Genomic DNA, 14,618 nt, shown 5'->3' with positions numbered 1-14,618 from the left:
GAAAACACCAAATCACATAAACCAGCACCATATGGCAGGGGATCAAATCAAATTTCACAACCATTATTGTAAATAATTAATGGCCTTAGCTCACTGATCAAGAAACATAAGCTAACAGGGTGGATCAGAAAATTAGACCCCTCAATCTTCTATCTTCAAGAAACCCACCTTACCACTAAAGTCAGATACCTCTTCAGGGTGAAAGGGTGGAAAATGTTATTCCAAGCAAATGGAAATAAGAAGCAAGTAGGTGTAGCTATAATAATATTGAATAAAATAGACTTTAGATCAAATGTAATCAAAAAAGACAAAGAAGGCCACTTCCTTAATTATCAAGGGAATGATCCAACAAAAGGATATCACAATCATAACTCTTTATGCACCAAACACAGGTGTGCCACAATTCATAAAACAAAACCTACTTGACAATAAAACAGAGATATAGATACTCAATTCATAATAGCTAAAAACTGGAACCAACCCAGTTGACCATCATTGGATGAATGCATAACCAAGATGGGGTATACCTAGATGATGGAATTCTACTCAGCAATGAGAAAAAATTACACATTGAAATTTGTAGAAAATGGTTAAACTTGATCAGATCATACTAAGTGAACTCATACAATCACAGAAAGACAATCATTGCATGTTCTCACTCAATTGCAGTTTCTAACCTTGATCAGTCCAAGTTGCTAACATACCTGAATGGCATCTTGAGGCTTGGACAATAGGAAAGGTAGGGCTTTGAGGAAGGGAAAGGCGGGGAGGTAACCCCAAACTTAACCTAAGTTGAACTGGTACCATAGAAATCTATAACCTGGAAGTTAGAGGACCTTAGAGGGCACACCGGAATTGAAAGGCCCTGAAGAGGGTGAGATAAAGCCTAACCTTAAATTTCTCCTGTTTCTCTTTTCTGTCATTTTTTTCCCTTGGCACTGGCCTGTAATTTCCTGTACCAGTATGCGGTTAATACCTATAGTGAACTGTTGATTGGAGACACCTACAAGGTCTCCCAAAACAAATAAGACAGAATTCTGTGAGAGCACTTGATTACTCACCAGAGGTTAATGATAAGACCCTACTGCTAAAACCACCATAGACCATCAGCAAGGACCATTGAGTGAACTGGTTGGAATCTGGAAGAGAGCCAGTCCCCAGACAATTAGCTTATCTAGTGCTGGAAGGTGCTACATGAGCTAATGGCGGAAAGTGGCCAACATGTGTCTGAACAACTCAAAGTCTAGGCTACTCAGGAGCAAACAACCTGATGTGATGCTCACACAAGTTCAATAGTAGCACACAGCCATGGTGAGTAACAAACCGCTCTTGGATTGGCTAACAGATCAGATCAGTGGTAAGAAAACTATATCTGGAACTGGGAAACAAGTCAGAAATATATACAGATAATGATTTTGCTGTCCACTGCCAAGCTTCCATCAATCTTGGGCTATAAGAGTATCTACACCCTTTTAATCCTCTCTAAAATAATAACGGTTATTCCATTTAACCTGTGCTGTCTTCACTCTACACTGGAGAATTAACTTCTCTTTTTCAGGTGGGAGCTGAACCTGAGGAGATAAACAACCCAGCACAATTCACCCCAGCCCCAGCTGAAACCATAGAGGAGTTGGGGAAATGAAGAAGAGTGCTGCTTTCTCAGTGAACCTGGTGTCAGCACAAGGGAGGTGGGGACAGACACTGAGGACACTCAGCACCTACCAAACCACAGATCCAGAGGCTCCTAAGAGCCTGTCACTAAAGTGGACTTAAAATTCACCCAACATGGCTCAGGGAATTTTGTGGAAGAGAGGCCAGAAAGACTGTTAGAGCATAAATTGGGATGTTTTGCACAGAGATATTACCTCTCCCGCATAACTGACTGCTGCCTCCACAATGCATGATCCATAATCCCCATGGGAACCTGCAATCCCAATAAGGGATTCCTCAGAAAATCCTCAGAAAAGGGGCAGGGATGAGGGAAAGGTACCAATATGTGTTGTTTACATACTTAGTATGTCCATTTCTTTTATTTTTTTAAATCAAAACAAAAAATTCTGTTGAGTCTGATGTCCATGCTTGTATAAATTCACTATTTGAAAGGGAGGTACAATGCTTGTTAGCTACATCTGTATCCTAAAACCCTTAACATTTTTCTATCAAACATAGAAAATGGGACATAGATACAGTTCTGTTAAGTGCAGAAGATGAAGGAGAAGTGTCACCAATTATAGAGGAGTGATACTAAATGCCAAGCAATACATTGTCTTTAGACACAAGAGTTGTTTTTTTTTTTTTTTAACTTCATATCAACTTGGCTTTTGGCTTAGGAGAATGAATTGATTGGACCAAAGAAAAACCCAATAGTAAGAATTTACTTCCTGTAAGTGGTTAACATCCTTGCAAACTTTAACATGTTACAAAATTTAGCATATATCGAAAGTTGGGCTAGCTGGTTTAGTGCTATTTTCTGTACTTTAAAATATCCATTGGTAATGTGCTTAAAATGTAGTTAGTACTGTATTTTATTTATGAAGTAAAATGTCACTCTACGACCACTGGAATATGTAGTAAACAAATCTTTTTTTTTTTTTTTTTTTTTTTAATTCCAGACAGGGTCTTGCTCTAGCCCAGGCTGACCTGGAATTCACTATGTAGTGTCAGGCAGGGCCTTGACTCACAGCCATCCTCTTACCTCTGTCTCACCAGTGCTGGGATTAAAGGCGTGTGCCACCACGTCAGGCCAGTAAGTGAATCTTTAAAGGAACACTGTAAGTGTTTCCTCCTGGAGTAAACACATGACTTTTTTTTTTTTTGGTTGGAATTCTTATTTGAAAACCTAACTTGTACTATGACTTGATGCTGTAAAATGAATGAGACAATTATTAACCAGAGGTATGACTTCGGGTTAAGTGAACTCTTGTTTACTTGAAGCTCATCTCTGAAAACAATGTTCCAATGAATAGGTAGTTCTGTTTCCTGAAGGCTTTCTCCTGTTAAGAATATAACGCTGTAGGGTTTGGACCATCTGATAGGATGTGCCATGACTTTAGGAGAGTGCTGATACCAATTATGCACTACAGTAAAGCTCATAAACCCCCTCTAGTGGTAGTATCAGAGATGACAAGTTGTGGCTTTCAATTCCTTTAGGGGTTCACTAAAGAGGCCAGACATTAAAAATTTAGGTTTTGCAGGCAACACAGCCTAAATCTGTCACACTTTAACTTGAGTGAAGTAACCACAGGCAATTCCTGAATGAAAACATGACCATATTCGAACAGAACGTTTGAATTTAATGAGTCACAAAATGTCATTCTTTGGACTATTTTTTCCCCAACCATTCAAAATAATAACCATCCACAGCTTGTGGGTCGTACTGGTGACAAGACTTAGCCCAAGGGTCACATTTGGTGGCCCCTCTCTGCTAGACATTATGATTGGTTTTGCTGTAGTCTGTACATGAAGGAAATGTCATGTTGTTCGCAAGTAGATTTCTGGGCTGAGCTGAGGCAGTGACATAGCAATGAAAGAAAGAAGTATCTATTTTATGATATCTGAGTCAAAGGCTTTAATGGCCTCATTTATCATCTCTTCTTTTCCTTGGTTTACTGACAGTCTACACACACACGCGCGCACACACACACACACATTGTGAATTTTTTTTCCAACTTCTAGGTAATAAACAATATCAGTAACAAAATTATGAATACTTATTTACAAGTGAGATATTTCCATTATCATGACAATATTCATGATAAATTAAAGTCAGCATAAAAGAATATGTGTAAATTTGCATAAGTAATAAAAACATTCAAACTTTCCATGTCTTGATGGCACTAAATTGCACTGGGCACTTAATTTGACCTTAGACTTTAATTTCCTTTTCTTCACCTACACGTGGCATTGCTGAGAAGAATCAAGATTGCACAGCAGCAAGTCTGGTCAGTAATGGGCTGTGCTACTAAAAGAGTGTACTTAATATTTGCCCAAAACCTTTCTTCTGAAACAATGACCTGCCCCGCTGAAGATCAAAGCATAGATCTGTATTTACTGATCTGGCAACTTGTGGAATAGTGAGTACCAGTCACTGCCACACTTTTATATTGCTCCATACAAATACCCACCACCGTCCATCCATAAACATTCCCAGTAGCATCATGTGAAGTGACAGCCCTGGTGGGTCCTATGCCATGTTAAACAAACATACCACCACTTAATTAACAAGAATGCAATGATTCCCCTTGGTTTAGGTTTAGGTCATTTTTAGATAGTGGAGGAATGTGCTAGTCACCTTCCATCTCTCCCTCCCACAAGTAGGTACACCTCAGAAAAAGGATGAATTTTAACATTCTAACTAGAAATGTGTCTTTCTGGTCACAAGGTGTTCTCTCATCTTTTCTGATTGTTATCAACAACTTCATTTTCACCTGACTTTGTGCTTTTGTTCTTTGGAATGGCAGTTCCAGGAATAATTAAATAATTATTAACAAACAAGAATTTCAAAGTTCTAGAAATTGACATATCCATCCATCTATTGTAGTACAAGTCAACTTTTTTGGAATCTTTCTCTGGACATCTCCAATTATACAAATAATACTGAAAATTTTTCATCAAATCTAATGCATTGAATACATCAAATCCTTTCAACTTGACTGTGATGAAGGTGTCATTCATGAGGTCCAGCAAGGCTATCTCTGTGAATGTTGTAGAAGGAGTAGGCAGCCTTGAGGCTCTTGTGGGCCTGATGGTGTGTGACTGTGGAGGGGAGCGTAGAAGCTCAGGGGGTCTGTCAGTTTCCCCCTGGAATTCTCCACTACAAAGGTGTCAGGAATGTGCTCCAAGGGAGGAACCAGTGAACTACTTCCTCTTCATCCATCATAGGAGCCAGGTGAAACTGCTTCTAGTAACTGCTGATCAGTTCTTGAACTGCTTTGATATCTTTTGTTTCCATTGGTATCAAACCTGAGGTGGTTGTGACATCTGGAAGTCTGTAAAGCTTCATTGTGCTCTGTAAGATCATATTTCTACTCAAGTGAGAAAATTCTACCAATTTTCTTGGCTTTAGGGATTGATACCAGTATCTACACATGGACACAGGTTTAGGAACAACCACTCCAGCAGTATACAAAGCCTGGAAGATTCAAGTTCACTCTTTTAGTGATTTCTCCAATTAACACTGGGGCTACTCTGATCTCAATTTTTTATAAACACAAAGGAAGTTGATTTCCACCATTGTATTCACACAGTCATAAATTCAGATATTTGCTGGGGTGGCACTTATAAAACCTACTAGCTTTCTATTTGAAGACACTCGGACACCACAGTGCCACTGTAGGGAACAGCTTGGGGGATGCAGAGCTCACAGCAGGAACTCGGGCAAGTAGTCGAAGAGGAACATACTGTCATCATCTTTCACGTAATTCTCACTTAACAATATGTACAGCTCCTTGAGCACTCTGGCATTACTTAAGTGTAAAGTATCCCACATAAAACTTTGTGGCAAAGAATATGGTTCCTGACTAGATTGTCTTTGTCTGGTTCAATTGCACCATGAGATGTTATGTCTTATTTAATTTAGGTACTGGCTGTGTGTCCCAGAACTGGTATGTGTGCTTGGTGGCCTTGGGATCTGGTCCACAGACAGCAGCTCCATTTCTCTCTGGATATCCTAAAGCTCCTGAATGGGACAGTGGGGTTCTTATGATAGTTCTTAAATCTGTCCATTCACCTTCCATAGTATCACCATCTGTGGCGGCTCCTGCTGAGATCTGCTGTCAGTAGTGTTGTGTTTTGAAGACTGTTGGTTTTAATCTCCTGGAAATAAGATGCAGAGTCAGATTTAGTGCCTCCTGAATTGGGCTTCTGCTTTTTGCTCTTCTGCTTCTTCTTTTTCTTTTTGGCTCCCAAATCCCCTCCAGGACTGCCTTTGGCATGCTCAGTCTCCTCCTCATTGTCCCCGCATATGCCACATGTGTCCTGATTATCTAGCTCCAGTCTTTGCTGGCTGGACTCACTGTCCTTTGCCATCGTGGCAGTTCAGGCTAGAGAGACTGGGGCAGGATCTGCTGCAACTCCCTGCAAAGATGCCTGCCCGCCCTGCCTGCCGCCACTGGGGTCACGAGACCAAGTATGCCCATTTCTAATAAAAATAAATTAATTAAAAAATCAAGTAAATGACTCACTGCTTGGACAGATCTGTGAGGGTATCTCCAAGAGGGATTAACTAATAGGGAAACCCTCCAAGTGGACAGCCCTTAGGGCAGCAGCCTATGTAAATAGGCTCCAAGGTCTGCCTGGTTCCCCTTGCTCCTTGGTAGTGAATACATGAACGCTGCTGCTGTCATCCTTTGCTCACATCAGAAGCCAGATGCTTCAGACTTCCTACATGGAGTGAATATTAGCAGCTTTCTAGGAATACTGATGAACAATCCTACTTCAAGACTGAACAGCCACCCGGTTCTCAGTCTCTGCTAAGTGAATATAGCTATTGTTGGACTACCCAGCCAGTATTGTGTAAGCCAATCTAATTAATCCCTTTTATGATACATATTCATTCCATTGGTTATGAGCCTCTGGAGAACCCTGACTAATACAGATTGTGGGACCAAGAGTGGTTCAAGAGAAACAGAACTGTAAGGATAAAATTCTCTAGTGAGCTTGGAGTATCTAGAGCTTACTTTCCAACCTAAGTGGACAAATAGTTGCTAAAGACTTTCCTGGTATCAAGGAGAACACGGATAATCTGCAGTATAAAATACTGTAAGGATATCTGAAGCCGGGGGTGGTGGCACACACCTTTAATCCCAGTACTTGGGAGGCAGAGGTAGGAGGATTGGCATGAGTTCGAGGCCACCCTGAGACTCCATAGTGAATTCCAGGTCAGCCTGGGCTAGAGTGAGACCCTACCTCGAACCCCCCCCCCAAAAAAAAAAGAATATTTGAAAGCGGATGCATTTGATGATTCTGATTAACTTCTTGTGAAGAGCAAGTAACTTAGGGACTCTAAAACTTTTGAAACTTTTTGAAAAAGTAAAGACTATCATGATACCAGCTGGTTGCATCTATTCTCTGAATACACTGACAAATGAAAAGAACAAGTTTAGAGATAAAATTTCAAAACTCCAAATGTACCTTAAGAATCTAAACATTTCTAATTGTGTTCAGGAAGAGAGTATTCTCTCCAGCATTCATGGGGCTCAAGGTGCCAAAAACCAATCCTGCATCATACAATTGGCTGACATACAACAGCGGCCTGGTTCCAGCCTTGAAGGGTGTGTGCAGTTAAAGTGTGAACACTAATTGGAAAAGACTGAGATTTTGTAACTTGGCATGGAGATGTGTGGGAGGTCTCGGAAGAAGGTGAACGCATTGAAATACTATATTCAGATAGGTTTATTTTGCCTGAGAAAGTAGTCTCCTCATCTTTGGCAGAAGATGCAGCTCCTTCCCCATGCCCTGCATTATTGTCCTCTGCCCATGGAACTAGCCATGACCTTTCCTGAAGGAGATGCCAAGTAAAATAATGCTTATACCACTCAGTACGCCTCCTCTTATTCTCTAGTCCTAAAATCTCAGGGCTAACCGGTCCCTAGCGAACATAGTAAATAAACCATGAATAACTTCATCAGTTTCTAAGTCATACAATCAGAGTAGGAATGTATTTTAAGGGTGAAGGCTAAAGGAGCAAGTAATGTAAAACTGGATCGGGAGGAGTTTATTAATATGGGGAACAGACTCTGAGTTTAGCATTGTAGTTTATATAGTTTTTTTTTAGGCACCAAAAGTTTATTTGATTGGTTTGCTGAAGTATGGATCAAAAGATGGAACTGCCTAATGTTGAGAAAGGGATTCAAAGGCTCCAGGACATTAGAATGGTGGGGTGATTTGTCATGTAAAATCTAATTCCCTGTAGTGTGAATATGTGGAATATCATTAATGCTGTAAGAAACAGATTTAGGAGAGGAGCACCAGCATACTTGAAGAGCCCTGTCATTGCTCTTCTTCATATCTCAGACCTTACAGTGGGAACCACGGGTGATCACATAGATAACTTCAATGTTATGGGTCTACTTGGATTCCACAACAGCAAAGACCGAAGAGCAGCACTGAATCACCAAAGGTAAGAAGAGTATATTTACTCTAATGGAGAGCATAAGCCAAATAATGTTCATGGTGGTTTAACTCAAGTATTGACCTCTGGCACTGTCTAATTATTCATGATTTTCCCAGAAGTGACACTGATAAGAAGCTTACTAAATTCTTGCTCAATCTGTATAAGCAGAAAAAAAAAAAAAAAATCCAAGCAAATGAATGAAAAACTGCCTTGAATCTTGATAACAGAGAATCATAGACCCTCAGCCAATACCCAGACTTGAACCATTTTACAGACCCAGAACCCTCAAATAAGGGGAGTCCAAATTCCCTTGTAACCTGATTTCAGAAGGAAAATATGAAGACATCCTTGTGTCCTTCCCCACTGGCTATGAGACCATTGAAACAATGGGCCACAAGGTATTGGGATTTCCAGGTATCCCATGCTGGGAAAAGAAAAGGCTGAAACCTGGTACCAACCGTACAGGTAACTTCCCTGGTGTGATGCTCACACAAGTGCACACAAGTGGCACACACCCATTGTGGATAACCAGCTGCTGTAGGATTGCTCAGTAGAAAGGAAACTATTATACACAGACAAACTGTAATCATGGCTGGGTTAACACCAACACAAAAATTATGTTCCATAATTGTCTACTTATTCTTGTAAAGAGCAGTTTGTAAAAGTTCATTTTTGTTGAAATAAGGGTATAAATTGTTCTGCATCTATACAGCTCTGAGAAACAAAAGAATATAAAGAAAAGAAAAGTGAAGAAGTGCTCAGAATCATATTAGTAAATAATAAACTGCAGCTACATTTTTATCATAATCAATTCATTTCTTTACTGTATCACACTTATATTATTCTATTATAATTAAAACAATATAAAAATTCATTAACCCATTATAATATTAATGTTAAAAGGTATTATCTGTTTAAAATACTAAAATGTTTTGTTTCAAAGTTTTTCAGAATTCCCTAAAGAAAGATGGATATTGAAACATACACATCCGTGTTTACAAAATAGTATAAAATTTATTTTTAATGATTCCGTGATATTTTATTAGCTATGGATATATTTAGAATGTAAACAACATATGTTGGTACCATCCTTTTCCTCCTCCATGCCCCTTTACTGAAGAGGCCTTCCACATTGTGGAGGCAAACAACACCATGGGGATTGTGAGTCATGCATTACGGGGTAGGGAAAGGCAATGTCTCTGCAAGATGTCCTAACCTGTGGCTCTAACCATCTTTCCACCTTCTCTTGCACAAAATTCCCTGAGCCATGCTGGGAGCATTTTAAATCTATTTCAGTGATGGGCATTTAGATCTCTGGATCTCTGGTTTGGTAGGTGTTGAGTGTCCTCCATGCCTACTCCTTCCTGCTTGTGCTGACATCAGGTTCACTAAGAAATCAGCACTCTTACTCATTTCCTCAATTTCTCTGCGAGTTCAGCTGGGGCCAGAGTGGAATACACTGAATTGTTTATCTCCTCAGTTCTAGCTCCCATCTCAAAAAAGAGAAGCAGACTCTACAATGGAGAATGAAGCCAGCACCAGTTAAATTGGATAACCATTATTAATTTAGATAGAAGTAAGTGTGCAGACCCTCTTTTAGTCCAAGTTTAGTGGAAGTTTGACAATGGAAAACAGAATCAGTATTTAGATATGATCACCCAGACTTGCTTGATGACTTTAAAGACTTTCTGAAGGAACTTCCTATAGTTAGGATTATTGTTTGAGGACATTTTTTTACCTATCAGTGGTGGCAAATATTATAACATTATTCACAGATGTCTCCCCCACCAGTCTTCATTAGTGTTTATGTGTCAGCATGTGTCACAGGACAGTTCTTCTTTGTCCAATGTGACCCCGGCGAACTTCTCTGTAAGGCCTCTTCACACAAAAGGCACAAAAGGAAGCCAGAGTAGTTGTGGCCAACTGGTTAATATTTTTTTAAGGTTGTGTTTCTGTTCATGGTTCAGCAAGAAGGGCTCAGACCTTCAACAATGGGGATCAATGAGAAAGTGACCTCACCTGGGTCCGTTTAGACTTGGGGTTGGGTCTGTCACTACTCTTTAGCTTTCACTGCCATCCTGGGCTAGCAGAAGAATTGCCGCTTTGTGTAGTGGTACAAAAGGGAGGATTCATAGAACTCATTGCCTTCTAAGTTCTTAATGGAATGTTTACTATGCTACTTTGGATTGGCCCATCAAAGAGGCATCCTATTAGTAACTTGGAGAGACCCTGGATGTTTAGTCAGACACAGACCAAACCTCTTCACACTGTAGCTATTTCACATGGTTTCTAAAGACTGTGTGCCACAAAATGTTCAACTCCATAACTGGGCATTCTCTGTTATCTCTTCATGGACAACCTAATGGAGGCCTTGCAACTCACTCTGGGAAAACCTAGTCTTTAGGTAAAATTTCCATAGGCTTACTGGTGTATCATGACTGCTCAACTGATATAAGGCAGTATCCCACTGTCCCTTTGTGCAGCATAGCTCAGACTTGAGTGGTAGTAGAGACGCCTGAGTATCCCAATCATTGCTCAGTATCTAAAACAGGACACTGCCGTGTGTGTGTGTGTGTGTGTGTGTGTGTGTGTGTGTGTGTGTGTGCATGTCATGGGCCTCTACTCTTGTGGCTTTTCTGGGCCATATTAGACAAAGAATTGTCTTAGGCCATACCATACAAAAATTAACAAAAACTGATGTGCAAAAGTAAAATCTGTGTATATTTTTTGTGATATTTCCCACCACCAATAAGCAAAAAAGTCCTTATATAATATAATTTTGTGGTATCCCATTCAGAGGGTCCTTTAACATCATCAGGTAAATTTGTGATCACTAATAAAGAAAATAAACAGACTAAAGTCATAAAACTTTAATGATTTCTTTAAAAAAGAAGGCAACATAAAATTACTAGAGTGTTTGACACTGTATTTGAAAAACTAATGCCTCATTATCTAATTTGAAGGAAATAGCTACAGTTCTCAGTGAGTTCTCAAGGCTCTCATTAAATATTGTGGTTCTAATTTTACTCAGTGTGTTTAACTCTTGTAAACAGTATCTCACAAAAGGTTCTGCCAAAAAGTCATGACATGAACAAGGCATGAGGGAACTTGTCTCTAAGAAGACAGAGACAAGTGAGTCTAGTGAGGAGACTTGTTCCATTGGATCTTGGGTTCGGTGTCAGATTGTAGCTATATGTATTCTATTTGAAAATGTATTTATGTCAATGGAAAAAGGAGTTGTAAACATACCAAAATATTATTTTCTCAGAAAACTTAAAATCTTTTTTTAACCTCTATCAAATCAAAAAGAAAAACGAACAATTGTTTACTCAAAGGAAAAATGTGTTTAGCCAATGTGTCAAAATACATAAAAATGTTTGACATAATTTGAGCTACAATACATTTTCATTTGGAAAGCTATTAATGACTCAAAACATTATATTGATAAATTGGTTTTTATTTTGAAGACATATATTTTAATTCATTTAAAAAGGCAGTTAAATTCACTTAAAATATTAAATCTGTAAGCCAGATTTCATTGTCTAGTTCTTGCACAAATTTTGTTTTTGATAGCATAAACAAATTGATACTATGTCACAAATTATAAATTTTTTAAAATTAAATATCTAAAGAATGCTTCTCCATATTGGTCATCTGTGTTGTTCAGGCCAAAGGTATGCCAAGCCAGAGAAAAGCTAGTCACATTGCTTTAAGTGGGTGGTGTTCTGAATGCTAGATTCCCAGCTGATGGAGATTTGGGAATATTGTTGGGGGTAGGCTTATGGGTATTATAGCCAGCTTCTCCAGGCCAGTGTTTGGCACACCCTCCTGTTCCATTGTCCACCTTATGTGGGTCAGGGGGTGATGTCCACACTCTGCTCATGCCGTTGTTTTCCTTGCCATTGTGGAGCTTCCTCTCGAAACTATAAGCCAAAATAAACCTCTTTTTCTCACAAACTGCTCTTGGTCAGGTGATTTCTACTAGCAATGTGAACTGGCTGCAAAACAGATAGAGAGAGAGAGAGAATGGGCATGCCAGAGCTTCTAGCCACTGCAAACAAATTCCAGACCTATACACCACCTGTGTTGTGCTTATGTGGGTACTAGAGAATTGAACCTGGGTCCTTAGGCTTTTCAGGCAAGTGCCTTAACTGCTAAGCCATCTCGCTAGCCCCCTTGTTATTATTCTTTTAATAGAACTCCTGTTAAGATAGTTTTTCTTCTGTCAGCCAAGTGGTCCTTATCAACACAGCCATATATATATGGTACAATAAATATAATGAAATTTAAAAAAATACCAAGACCAACATTGTCAGAACTCAGAAAATTCACTGAAGGTTTGTAATGATGAACATGTACTCAAAATTGCAAGCAATTCTCCAAAAGACATGTCAGGCACAATTACTCTCATTTCCTCTACTGTACCACAGAGGTCTCTTCAAAACCCCAGCTGTGGCCAGTGTGGTGGCTCATGCCTTTAATCCAGGAACTCTGGAGCAGAGGTAGGAGGATCGCCAAGAGTTTGAGGCCACCCTGAAACTACATAATGAATTCCAGGTCAGCCTGGACTAGAGTGAGACCCTACCTCAAAAAAACAAAACAAACAAACAAAAAACAAGTTGTGTATAGAGCAACTGTAATAGGAGTGAGGGAATGCCCCAGGACATGCACATCATAACCCCCGCCAGGATCTGTGGTTACTCTAGCTTCTGTGCGTAAGAGTATAATGAAAGATTGTAGATGGGGAGATTGTCTTTATCTGTGTGGAGTGAGGTCTCTCACAATAGCCCATAGGGAAGGGAGCATAAAGCAGAAGAGGAAATTCTGTGGAGCATTTCACGATTAGAAGATGGCAGAAGGCCAAGTCCCAAGGAGAGCAAACAACTTTGGAAAGCATAGAAAATGCAAACTTTCTTTCCTTTGTTTGTTTGTTTTTGTTTTTTGAGGTAGGGTCTCACTCTGCCCCAGGCTGACCTTAAATTCACTATGTAGTCTCAGGATGGTCTCAAACTCATGGTGATCCTCCTACCTCTGCCTCGCGAGTGTTGGGATTAAAAGCGTGTGCTGCCATGCCCAGTAAAAAGTGCAAACAAATTTTGCTCTGTGCTCCACAAAGAGCAGAGCCCTGCAGGTACAATTTACATTTCTGAACATAATTGCTGTGATATGACACACATATGGTATGGGCATTTGTTGCTATACCAATATTGAGACAATCCTTTCTTAGCTACTGAAAAATGTCTTAGGAATTGGATAGTGGGTAGAGGCTAGAAGAACATGGGTGAGCATAACAGGAAGTCCCTAAACTACTTAGACAGAAACATAGTGTTGGTACTGCTGCTTTTGTGAGTATAAAGTCATGAAGACGTGACTGCAGTAATTTTCCTATATAATTATAGAATGCTTAGTTTAGTTGGCTTCTGAAGCCATTTGAAAAATGAATTTGCAAGCAGTAATATTAGAATTGTAATTGAGATTTCTTTTGTATTTTTATCTTACAAAGTAATGGGTCTCATTGTGCCATTTGTAGATATTTATAACATTATATTTTATTCTCATTGACTTGCACTGTCTGTTTTCCCCTACGCACCTCTTTCCTTTTGTTGGTCTTCTTCCCCCAAGTACTTGTCACAAATATTCCGTTACCCTATTGTATTGTTTCCTCTCCACTACCTTTAACCTCTCCTTTTCTTCTCGATTCTTTTTATAGTTGATTTAATAAGAATAATTTAATAAGAATAAAAACATGTGTAACTTGTCAGAGTCTGGATTATTACACTAAGAAAATAATTTCTTTTCCTATTTATTTTTATTTTTTTATTGACAACCTCCATGATTATAAACAATATTCCATGTTAATTCCCTCCTTCCCTCCCCCTATCATCCCCTTTGAAACTCCACTCTCCACCATATCTCCTGACCCTTTCAATCAGTCTCTCTTTTATTTTGATGTCATGATCTTTTCCTCATATCATGATGGTCTTGTGTAGATAGTGTCAGACACTGTGAGGTCATGGTTTTCCAGGCCATTTTGTGTCTGGAGGAGCATGTTGTAAGGAGTCCTACCCTTCCTTTGTGTCTTACATTCTTTCCACCACCTCTTCCACAATAGACCCTGAGCCTTGGAAGGTGTGATAGAGATATTTAAGTGCTGAACACTCCTCTGTCACTTCTTCTTAGCATCATGGTGCCTTCTGAATCATCCCAAGGTCACTGTCATATGAAAAGGGAATGTTTTCTAGCCAGATGTCAGAGCAGCATTAATATATATGTATGAACATTAAGAGAAGTACTTACTGAGCAGTTTGGTGTACATAGTGTGTATATGTGTGTGTGTGTGTGTGTGTGTGTGTGTGTGTGTGTGTGTATTACCAGACACTAGCAGATGTTACACCCTTAGGGCTCATGATTAGCCGTGTTGTAGGTTTTCAGTAACAGGGATGTATTCCCTCCCATGGAGCAGACCGCCAGTCAAATTAGAGAACAGTTGTTTTCACCCATGACA

The 14,618-nt window shown here is 39.5% G+C and overlaps 1 pseudogene; it reads right to left on the bottom strand.

Annotated features, from left to right (window-relative positions):
- Positions 1-4,389: 4,389 nt before the first annotated feature.
- LOC101602427 lies at positions 4,390-6,027 on the bottom strand (annotated as a pseudogene).
- Between the last annotated feature and the right edge of the window lie 8,591 nt (positions 6,028-14,618).

The sequence above is a fragment of the Jaculus jaculus genome, chromosome 17 (assembly GCF_020740685.1).
Source record: "Jaculus jaculus isolate mJacJac1 chromosome 17, mJacJac1.mat.Y.cur, whole genome shotgun sequence".
NCBI lineage: Eukaryota > Metazoa > Chordata > Mammalia > Rodentia > Dipodidae > Jaculus > Jaculus jaculus.
Note: the sequence above shows the minus strand (reverse complement) of the source record. Positions and strands in the feature narration are given on the sequence as shown.